This window comes from Nannospalax galili, unplaced genomic scaffold (assembly GCF_000622305.1).
Source record: "Nannospalax galili isolate Female #2095 unplaced genomic scaffold, S.galili_v1.0 scaffold41, whole genome shotgun sequence".
Classification (NCBI taxonomy): domain Eukaryota; kingdom Metazoa; phylum Chordata; class Mammalia; order Rodentia; family Spalacidae; genus Nannospalax; species Nannospalax galili.
In genome coordinates this window covers 2981528-2993082 of record NW_008344991.1, presented here as the reverse complement: position 1 = coordinate 2993082, position 11555 = coordinate 2981528, and positions in this window count along the sequence as shown.

Below are 11555 nucleotides of genomic sequence, written 5' to 3'. Positions count from 1 at the left end.
TATATATATATAAAATCTCTCTGACACTGCTGTCAATGTTGGTAATGCCTCTCTGAGTTTCCTATCCTTTTGGTAATATATACACACATAGATACATATAGAGAGACAGAGAGACAGAGACAGAGATATGCTATGGAAAGGAATGTTTCTGTATATGTAGACAGGAAAAAGGAACTGCATGTCTCATTGTATATTATTATAAAGGATTTTCTCTGAATTATAGCTCCTTAAATTCTCTAACCATATTGGTGTTTCCTGGGTCTTCCAAGAACTACGCAGAGCATCTGAGCATAGTATGTCAACACAAAATAGCTTTTCCCCTTCTCCTCTTTTTTTCTTGTCCTCTGGGATACAACTCAACTATTTCCACAGATAAATATTCTGGGTTCTCATGCTTCTGATTGACTCCATAAATAAGCAATGAAGGGGGTAAATTATTTTTAAAATGCCCTGTATATGAATAAAGAACACTCACTTATGAAATTTTCTTCCCCAAGTTCACAGGCTCGAAAAGCTAGAATTACTTGAGAAATATCATATCTGCACCCAAACAGAAGGATTGTGACATTTTCCACCACTCGAGTACACGTGTACAGAATAGTATTAACAACTTCTGCTTAAAAGAGGACAATTAGGGGCTGAAGAGATGGCTCAGTGATTAAGAACACTAACTGCTCTTGCAGAGGACTCGGGTTTGATTCCCAGCACCTGCACCCACATGGCGGCTATGAACCATTCTTAACTCCAGTTCCAGGGGAATCCAAAGCCGTCTTCTGACTTCTGTGGCATTGCATGACACAGGTGCACTCATGTACATGCAGGCAATACACGCATATACATAAAGTAAAAATAATAAATAAAATGATTTTAAAAACAGGGCAAATAAAAATTTTCTGTTAAACAAAAAAAGATATCAGATTGAATATTGTAGGAATTTTAGAATAACATTGTCAACTACTTCATAATAGAATATATTAGTAGGTCAAGCTAACAGTCAGTTTACTGAGTGAGACTGTCTAATAATATTTTGACAACAGTGGTGTTCCACATACTGTTAGCCAACATAGAAATATCCTTGTTTTTGTAAAAACTAGGTCAGCATCCTAGAGATGCACTCTATATAATCCAACCCATTTGGTTGATATCTTAACTCTAAGAGAAATATGAGCTCTATAATATTGTGAATTTGAACATGAATTTCTACCACAGATACAAAGAGAAAATGTCTCAAATTTCTAAAATCAATTCAGATATGGAATATCCATGTGTAGTACAAAAGGCTTGAATAAAGAAATGAAATAAACAGAATTTGAGTATCATAGTCATTTTAGTTGATTACATCATAGTCTGAATTTAGAAAGTTGTGACGTTACCATAGAAACTGCTTTTGCTTAAATGTAGTTGTAGATATCCTTTAAATACAAATCGCATTAATCAAGGGCAGAGGTAGCATTCTGGAAAGATTTAGAAACCTAAAGAAGATTCATTTTACTTACTTGTGAGAAAAGGAAGAATACGGACATTGGTGTGCTGGATGAAGGCAGTATAAAACATTTTCAAACTGAATTTTGCATCTTTGAAATCTATAGAGAACAACAGGAATTCCCATTCTAGTCAATACAAATTCAACTAGAAGAAATAGATCACAAACTCTCGATGTTTCATTCGTAAAAATCAAATTGGTCTTCCTAGAGACTTCCTGGCAGAGTAGATATTTGGTAAATAGTTCTTACCTAAAGGATGGCTGGAACAGCGAAGAATGCAGATGTGCCATGGTGGTGATGTGGGAGCTGGTGACACAGCACGCAGCGTTCTGCTTCTCCTTTCCTGTATCAGTTAAAAAGTAAAGGGAGAAAGTAAAATGAAAGACAGCACAAATAATTGATTTAATTCTGAAAATCTGGTCAATGAAATATGGGACTTAATCTAGCAAAACATGGTTCCTACTCATGAATTGAGATCTCAGATCTCAATTTGTGACAGGTAGAACTAGTCCACCACAAGCCTCCTCACATGCAACTTGCATTTGAAAACTGTGCCACAGAGAAACAGAGCAGAGTGCCAACGTCGAATAATCAGGTGTAGACTCAAAGAGAGACACATGATTGAGCTGGCAACCGCAACTTCTTTCAAGATTTATCAGTCACCTAACCCACCCTACCCATAAAAAGCACGTGCAAAGGAGAAGGTAAGCTTTGGTTGTTACATCATGGGAATGAACGGACTGCTACTCACATGGAAGAAATTATACATACATATATATATATGATATCTCCTTTATATACCCATAATATAATATTTTTATCCTTTCCATGCTGTGTCTAGATTTGTGTATAAATTAAACATGAAACAGACCTGATATAGTCTTACAGAATTTAAGAGGTTAAATAAAATTACTTTCAATCATTTAATAAGCATTTATTGGTATGATTTTTATCCTAAATAAGGTTTATAATCTATAAGGAAATATCAATTGAATAAACCATTTTAATCTAAAAATTATACTAGAGTAGAGGAATACATGAAAACTTATAAATGAAACTTAAGATTTTTTAAAATTTATTTTTATTTTATGTGTATGAGTGTTAGGCCTGAAGGTAAGTGCACATGTGTTGTGTAGTACCCATAGAAGTCAGAAGAATGTGTTGGCTCCTGTCTAACTGGAGTTTAAGATGGTTGTTAGTCATCATGTGGACATTGGGACTTGAACATATGTCCTCTGTAAGACCAGCCAGTGCTCTTAACCACTGAGTCATCTCTCCAGCCTTGAAGCTGATCTTTAACCAAAGATCTCACTGTTGAAACAGAGAGCAATATCTTTGGTAATAATTAGCAAAAGAGACTGAGAAAGTGTTTCTTAGGCAAACAGGCAGTGCTACACTGTACTAGATAAAAATCAAGGGTGATATATTTAGCAAATGAACTATACAAAGGCTAAAGTGCAGTGCAAAAAAAGAGAGGAGAGAGAAATTTTATTAAAGTATGCAAAAAGAAAAATAAAAAGTCAGTTATTTTAAAAGATAAATGGAGAAACCTTTAATAAAACTAACCAAAAGAGAGAGAAGATACAAATTAATAAAATTAGAGATAAAATAAGAAATTACAGTAACTACGACTAAAATCCAGAGAACCATTAAGAAATAATTTTGAGAATTCTGGATGTCAGCAGACTTCCAGAGAGTGCCAAGTTCTGGCCTCCCAAGGGCCTCCCTCTGACAGAGGGACTGGATCCTGCCTCCTGGTGGTGAAGGAAGCCTGAATGTATCTGACTGGAACCTGAATTGGGCTTCTGTGGGTACTCCTGAATAGCTGATCTGAAGCCATCAGCTCCCTCCACATTGAACCTGAGAGAACCTGAACCCTGTACCAACCAGCGTTCAATAACCAAAAAAGGATCTAAGCACCACCATAATACAAACAGAAGGATACTTCAACTTAATTCTCAAATCAGAATCATAAATAAAAAAAGAAATTAACATGCCAAAACCAAAATGAAAGAATAATAAAATGGAAAGCCAAAAAATTAAGTCCCCACCAAACTCCACCAATCCTGTAGAAGAGTTCTACAGGGAGAACCCCCTAGAGATAACCCAGGACACTGAATTTAAAAGAACAATTATAAATATGATCAAGGAATTCAATGAATTTAAGGAACACACAAACAAATCAAAGAACTAAAAGAAGATAGGGATAAACTTCTGAATGAATTCACAAAAGAGATAGAAACATTGAAGAAAACTCAGGCAGAGATGAAGGACATGCAAAATTAAATAAAGCACAGGAATGGAATATGCAAGAGATATGGGACACCATGGAAAGACCAAATCTGCATATCATAGGCATAGAGGAAGGAGAAGAATTTCAGGTTAATGGTGTTGACCAGATCTTAAACAGGATTGTAGAAGAAGATTTCCCAAAATTAGGGAAAGACATCCTCATACCAATACAGGAAGTACATAGAACACCAAACAGACAGTCTCAGAAAAAGAACTCCCCACAACATATCATAGTAAAAACACTAAATGTACAGAACCAAGAGAGAATACTGAAAGCAGCAAAAGAAAAACAAGTCACATACAAAGGGAAGCCCATCAGAATTACAGCTGACTTATCAATGCAAACTATGAAAGCCAGAAGAGCTGGGACCAAGGTATTTCCTGTTTTATATGACAATAAATGCCAGCCCAAAATACTTTACCTAGCAAAAATGCCTATGATACTTGAGGGGGAAAGAAAAATCTTCCATGATATGAATAGCCTGAAAGAATACATGTCCACAAAACCAACCCTTCAAAGAATACCTGAAGCAATACATAGAGCAGAGAGAGAAACAACTATACCCCAGGGGCAATGAAAGAAAATAAACAAAGGTATAATCTAGGAAACTCAAAATTAGACAGAGAACAAAAGCAGCAATCAAAATGACAGTAACCAATACAAATCTTTCAATAATAACCTTAAATATCAATGAACTGAACTCCCCAGTCAAAAGACACAGGCTAAGCAAATGGATTCAGAAACAAAATCCATCTCTTTGCTATCCACAAGAAAACCATCTCGCCTTCAAGGACAGACACTACATTAAAGTAAAAGAATGGAAAAGAACATTCCAAGCAAATGGCACTAAGAAACAAGCAGGGGTTACAATTCTAATATAAGACAAAATAGACACCCCATGGAACATTTTCAAAAACTGACCACATATTGGGCCACAAAACAAACTTCAAAAAACAAAGAATCGAGAAACCAAATGACCCAATTAAGAGATGGGCTAAAGATCTAAACAGAGTTCTCAAAGGAAGAAATAAAGATGGCTAAAAAAATCCCAAAAAGTGTTCAACACCGTTAGTAATTAAGGAAATGCAAATTAAAACCACCCTAAGGTATCACCTTACCCCAATCAGACTGGCTAGGATCAAGAGAACAAACAATACCAAGTGCTGGTGAGGGTGTGGAGAAAGGGGAATGCTCATTCACTGCTGGTGGGATTGTAAACTCATACAGCCTCTATGGAAAACAGTGTGGAGAACTCTTAAGAAACTAAAAATGAATCTACCATATGACCCGGTTAAACCACTCCTTGGCATATACCCAAAGGACTTATCCTATTGTAGAGATACTTGTACAACCATGTTTTTTGCTGGTCTTTTCACAATAGCTAAGAGATGGAAGCAATCTAAGTGCCCCTCAACTGACGAGTAGTTAAGAAAAATGTGGCATATTTACACAATGGAGTTCTGTAGTAAAGAAAGATGAAATAATGAAATTTGCAGGTAAACAGATGGATGTAGAAATTAACTGTTATACTGAGTGAAGTAATGCAGACTCAGAAAAAGAAACGATGTATGTTCTCCCTCATATGTGGATCCTAGCACCAAATTCTTTTAAATTCTAGGTCCTTTTAATAAGATGATGCTATACAGCAGTCCCTTCTACATGAAATAACTGCCATCATCACTACTTCAGATGAGCCTGATCACTAAACATCATCACAATTGGGCTTGTTGACCATTGTGGTCATTCATTAAAAGAGGGTCAAGCAGGGTCATTGGACCCTCACTGGAGTATCCAGCCAAGTGTATGTAATTTGGACCTAATCACACATGGCCTCCTGGATTTGGGGAGGGATAAACTATACAATCTGGGGAAGGCTAGGAAGAGAAGTCATGACCCATGCTGGGTAAAGACTTTCCAGTGTGCATACCCTCAGGTCATACATACACCTCAGCAATCCCTCAGTTATCTCAGTAAGTAAGCTCAACAAATTCATTGGTTCCCCAATAAAACTTTAATCAAACATTGGCTTGACACTAGAATCTTAAAAGGGAATAGCATTGCTTAGCATCCCCAAGAAAAGAACTCGCACAACAGTAGGAAAATTTATTTGTTAATACTATTATGTCTCATAATTATTTTAAAAAAAGAAAACGAGAATGTAAAGGGTATTAAAAGGATAAGGATATGGGAATGGAGTTTCTAAAACAGAAAAAAAAAAATGAGAAAGCCTAAGCAAGTGATGAGGGTCTGTGTAGGTTTGTTATGATATATAAAGGATGAGACAAAAATAATATACACATAATGTTAAAATTTCTATGGTCATAATATAGTCAACTAGTTTAAGGAACACAGTATATATCTACTCATTTATCTGAGAATATTTGGTTTTTTTACACAAGCTTTATCTACAAAACCCATGATAATTAAAAGTACCAGACTGGTGGAAAGAACCTTGTTGGATGTTTAACAGCCATACTTTGAGGCCTATACTAATGTGGTCAGAGGGATTTAAAGGACAGTTTTTGTCCCTTTCCCTCCAACGTTGACTAAGTTCTAGGGGACTATGGAACATCTTTCTAAATGTCCTGTAACTGTGGTGAATCACCTGTCCTCTTGTTCAGAAAGCCATGGAGACTCCATCAGATGGACTTGAACCAGTGTCCAGTCTACAATGAGGAGGGTCAACTCAGAGGAAACATCTCATTCATGCTTCCAAGTGAAGCAATACATAGTTGAGCAGGACCTTTGACTTATCTTCACAAAGATGGAACTGGTAAAAGAAAGAAGCCAGAAGCGCCTCCCAAGCCCATGTGACCCCTGAGAAACAGATCCTCAAATGACTTTCAGTGTAAATATAAATTGATTTATTTGGGCCAACTGTATGGTCTTAAACACCCAAAAGGAAAGTATAACCAAAGAGTAAAGTCATCAGTATATTTCTTTAAGAGTTTAAGGATTATATTCCCCAGACATTAGGCTTAAGTCTACATAAAAAGTTATTTAAACAATTATTTTTCATTGATGAATTTTTCCAAATCAGAAAGTGCTGCTCAGATGTAAGACTTCAAATCTTAGTCTGCAATATTGTACTGCCCAACAGTAGCTAAGGGAGACAACTTGCTGTTTTTCTAAAATGGTGCTAAATTTGTTTTTCCCCCTATCTAGAAACCTTTGAGAGGGAACTGACACTGTTTCTAACAACTCCAACAGCTATCAGCATGCCTGAAAGCAAGTCGTGAATCTATCACTCTTGAGTCCAGCCTTGGAAGACAAAAGAAAAATGACGAGGAACCCAATAGAAGGATGCTTCGGGAAGGTCTTATCAAGAAATTCCAATGGGCTCTCATATGAACATTTGAAATTTGCCCTGTTCTGTTTTTTTTTTTTTTTTCTAGTTCCCTGTCTAGAACTTGTAATGCTAATTACTCTTGCCTTTACTTCTCCTTCACATCCCCTAATCATCATTCAAGGACTTTCTTTTCCCCCTCGAGATAAGAGTTATGCAATTTGGGAGTCTTTTAGATAGACCCACTGAAGGGGTACTCCAATTGCCTCACCCTGCATCCCTGTTTTTTTTTCCCTATTGGCAATTTGGGTAACCTCTTCAGAGGATGATGTGATAAGACTAGAAAGTAGGAATTGGCTAAACAGTTAGGGTAAAAAACCCTAAAGAAAAGTAACCAGTTTCTTGGCTAGAAGTCACAATGTCCTTGGGCCCCTTTGCAACATACTCTGTTCCAAAGGCCAAAAATGTCAAAAATATTTAGGGAGCTTGTATCTAATCCTTAAAAGATTTTAGGAATATCTCTTCAGAGGGGGGAATGTTAGAGTAGCCAAAAGCCCCATAAAAGTAAATAAATAAATCAAAGAAGAGGAAAGAGTACATGAAGTTATCAGAAAAAAAGTGATGGGGAGATATAGGAGGAGTTGGAGGGGAGGGAGTGGGCATGGATTTTATCAAAACACCTTATATACATGTATGAAATTCTCAACAAATTATTTATATGAAAAAAGAAAAAAATAACTTTGAAAAATATTCAAATACATTGGAAAATCTGGAAAAAGTGGACAAATTTCTAGGCATATATGACCTACTAAAATTGAATGAAGAGGGCATTTAATAACCTAAACAGATCAACAAGAAGTAATGAAATTAAGGCAGTAATAAAGTCTGCAAAGAAAGGCTCTAGCCCAGATGTATTCACTGCTGAGTTCCTTCAGACCATTAAAGAAGAGCACCAATACTCCTCAAATTATGCCATAAAATAAAAAAGAAGGAATATTTTTAAATTAGTCAACAAAACCTGCATTTCCCAGTTGCCAAACTACCATCATTACAACTTCAGCTGAGCCTGATGGCTAAACATACTCACAATTGGGCTTGTTGACCATTGTGCTCATTCATTAAAGGAGGGCCAAGCAGGGTCATTGGACCCTCACCTGATTATCCAGTCACTCTTCCCAGCCAACTCTATGTAATATGGCTCTAATCCCACATGGCCTCCTGGATTTGGGGAGGGCTAAAGTATACAATCTGGGGAAGACTAGGAAGATAAGGCATGACCCATGCTGGGTAAAGGCTTTCCAGTGTGCATACCCTCAGGTCATACATACACCTTAGCAAACCCTCAGTTATCTGGAAGCCTTTGATAGGGGACTGACACTAATTATAACCACTCCAACAGCCATCAAAATACCTGAAAGCAAATCCTGAATTGATCACTCTAGAGTCCAGCCTTGGAAGATAAAAGAAAAATGAAGAGGCGCTCAATAGAGGGATGTTTTGGAAGCCCTTGTCAAGAAATTCCAAAGGATTCTCATATGAACATTTGAAAATTGCCCTGTTCTGACTTTTTTCTAGTTCCCGGTCTAGAACTTGTAATGCTAATTACTCTTGCCTTTACTTCTCCTTCACATCTCCTAGTCATCATTCAAGGACTCTGCCCCCACCCCCGAGATAAGAGTTATGCAATTTGGGAGTATTTTAGGTAGACCCACTGAAGGCATACTCCAGTTGCCTCATCCTGTGTCCCTGTTCAGCATGGGAGAAGCCAGAGCAGTCTGTGTCCTGATTCCCTATTGGCAATTTGGGTAACCTCTTCAGAGGATGGTGTGATAAGAATAGGAGGTAGGAATTGGCTAGGCAGTTAGGGTAAAAGACCCCAAAGAAAAGTAGCCAGTTTCTTGTCTGAAAGTCAAAATGTGCTGGGCCTCTTAGCAACGTACTCTGTTCCAAAGGCCAAAAATATCAAAAATATTTAGGGAACTTGTATCTAATCCTTCAAAGATTTTAGGAATGTCTCTTCAGAGGGGGGAATGTTAGAGTAGCCAAATGCTCCATAAAAATAAATAAATAAATCGAAGAAGAAGAAAGAGTATATGAAGTTATCAGAAAAAAGTGATAGGGAGATATAGGAGGAGTTGGAGGGGAGGGAGTGGGCATGGATTTGATCAAAACACCTTATATGTATGTATGAAATTCTCAATAAATTATTTATTAAAAATAAATAAATAAAGCTATAAACTAAGTGATCTAAAAAACAGGTAAGAAACAAAAAAAAATATTGGCCAATTTCCTTGATGAGCATAGATGAAAAAAGGCAATCAAATTCTTGCAAATCAAACTGAGTAATGTGCTGTAACGATCAGGCTTGTATTTTGCAAAAGTATTTCCACTTCAGAAAGGAGAAAGAATTACAAAATGAAGTTAGAGAAACTACTTGAAATATTGAGGGTGAAATAATTGTTGTATTTGTATTTGTGCATGCATGTGTCCATGTATGAGGTATGAGCATGTGTACATGTGAGTGCATATACACATGGGTGTGTATGCATGAGGAGGCCAGAAGTGGATGTCAGGTGTCTTCCTTTATAGCTTCCCAACTTGTATTATGAAAGATGTCTCTCACTGACCCTGCAGCTCATTTATATGGCCAGTGAGCTCACATGTCTGTCTCTTCTTCCCAGTGATGAAGTTATAGACACATTCCACCATCCCCGGCTTTCATATTGGGTGGGTGCTGGAGATTCAGATCAGTTCCTCTGGTTTACTTGAGAAGCACTTTCCCAACTAAGCCATCTCCCTAGCCCACTGCAACATTTTTAATGAAATTAGTGACTTGGATAAAGAAAAGTAGTATTAAAAAGTGGTTTGAAAGCTATATTCAATACTTTGCTGATAAGAAAAATCAAAATCTGGCAATCTCAAAATGATATTCTAGATAAGTCTGAAATAAGTGTCTGCTTTGAATACCTAAGGAGATTCTAGTGTCAATAAATAAAATAGTTGCCCCAGTGAAGGTGGTTCAGGAATGGGATAATAAAATATCAAGTTTACATTGCTACAATTTTGATACAGCTCTCTGTAGAATATTCAACATACACTAGGGTCTGAATTTTACGAAAATAATCTCTTGGCAGCTGAGTGAGGGAGAGTTGATATTCTTTAAGGGAGTGAAGATAGACTGACCAGGTTCCAATGGATGAACTCACACCAAGGAACATCTGGGCACACCAATGTGACTTGATAGATCTTAACATATATTACAGAAAACGTGAAATCCTGGGGGGGTGGGCTATGGGCATTGCAGATGGGCAGTCTAAATATGAGTAAGACATATTATATAAAATGCACAAAATTAAAATATATATTGTAAAAAAAATTATAGCTGACATCAATGGAATAGAAGACATACATGAAGATTTAAGTGGACTAATTTGTAGCACACTTTAAGTAAGCAACATGATTTTTAACCACCGCGTTCTTCAAATTTATGTTATTAAATTTCTCTTCTTTGACAATACTCAATATCTAGGGCCTTTCAGTTTCCTTCACTTCAGTCAGCAATCATTCCATTAAGTCACGTGTGCACTGTGCAAATATAGACATTTTCCATAATCTTGTGTGTACAGTGTGTTTTAGATATTAACCCAGTTCAAGCAGTACCTATACTTTTTGTGCCAAATGGAAATGAGAAAATAGGAGATGTATCATTGGAGAAGTAGAAATCTACCATAAAAATTCCATCCCAGGTGTTGAAAGGCGTGAGCCAGCATGTCCTTAAATAATAATAGAAACAAATGTTAAGATTATAACATAAAAATCACTATGTTGGTTTTCTTCCATGATTTATATGTAATTATTCAATTACCAATTACTTTAAAAAACGAGTTACTTCAAGACAAACACATTTGATGAGTATGTATCCCAAAATATTTTAAATTGGATGTTTAAATATCAGGATGTTCACATATAAATAATTTAGAGTTCTTGAAATTAGTATAAAAAATTTAATCGAATAAACACTCTAAGCAAAACTTGAGAATGCTAACAGGAAAAGAGGGACAAATGCATGTTGTGAAATATGCCCAGCTGTTATCATGCCCATAGTGTATAAGGTGTTAAACTTAACACATCCACACATCAATTCTCCATCCCCAGACTTTTCATTTCCCTGTGTATATGAATATAAAGTGAAATATCTATGTACATTGATTTTTAAAATCTAATGCTTTATTTTGGACTTATTTTCAACTATATTTTGATACATCAACAATGCCTGAGGACTGAAACCTTAGTTTTGTTCACTGTATCTTCTGATCTCTTTTTCAGAATGCTGAAGGAACTGTTAGGAAGTCATGCCTCATCCTTTCTGCCAGCCATCTCTCTCAGATATTACAGAAACCATCAGTGTGGACTACTGTCCTATCCTAAATAGTTACATAACAAGATAGCCAGACATCTGTAACACAGAGAGAGAGGGAGACAGGAATATATA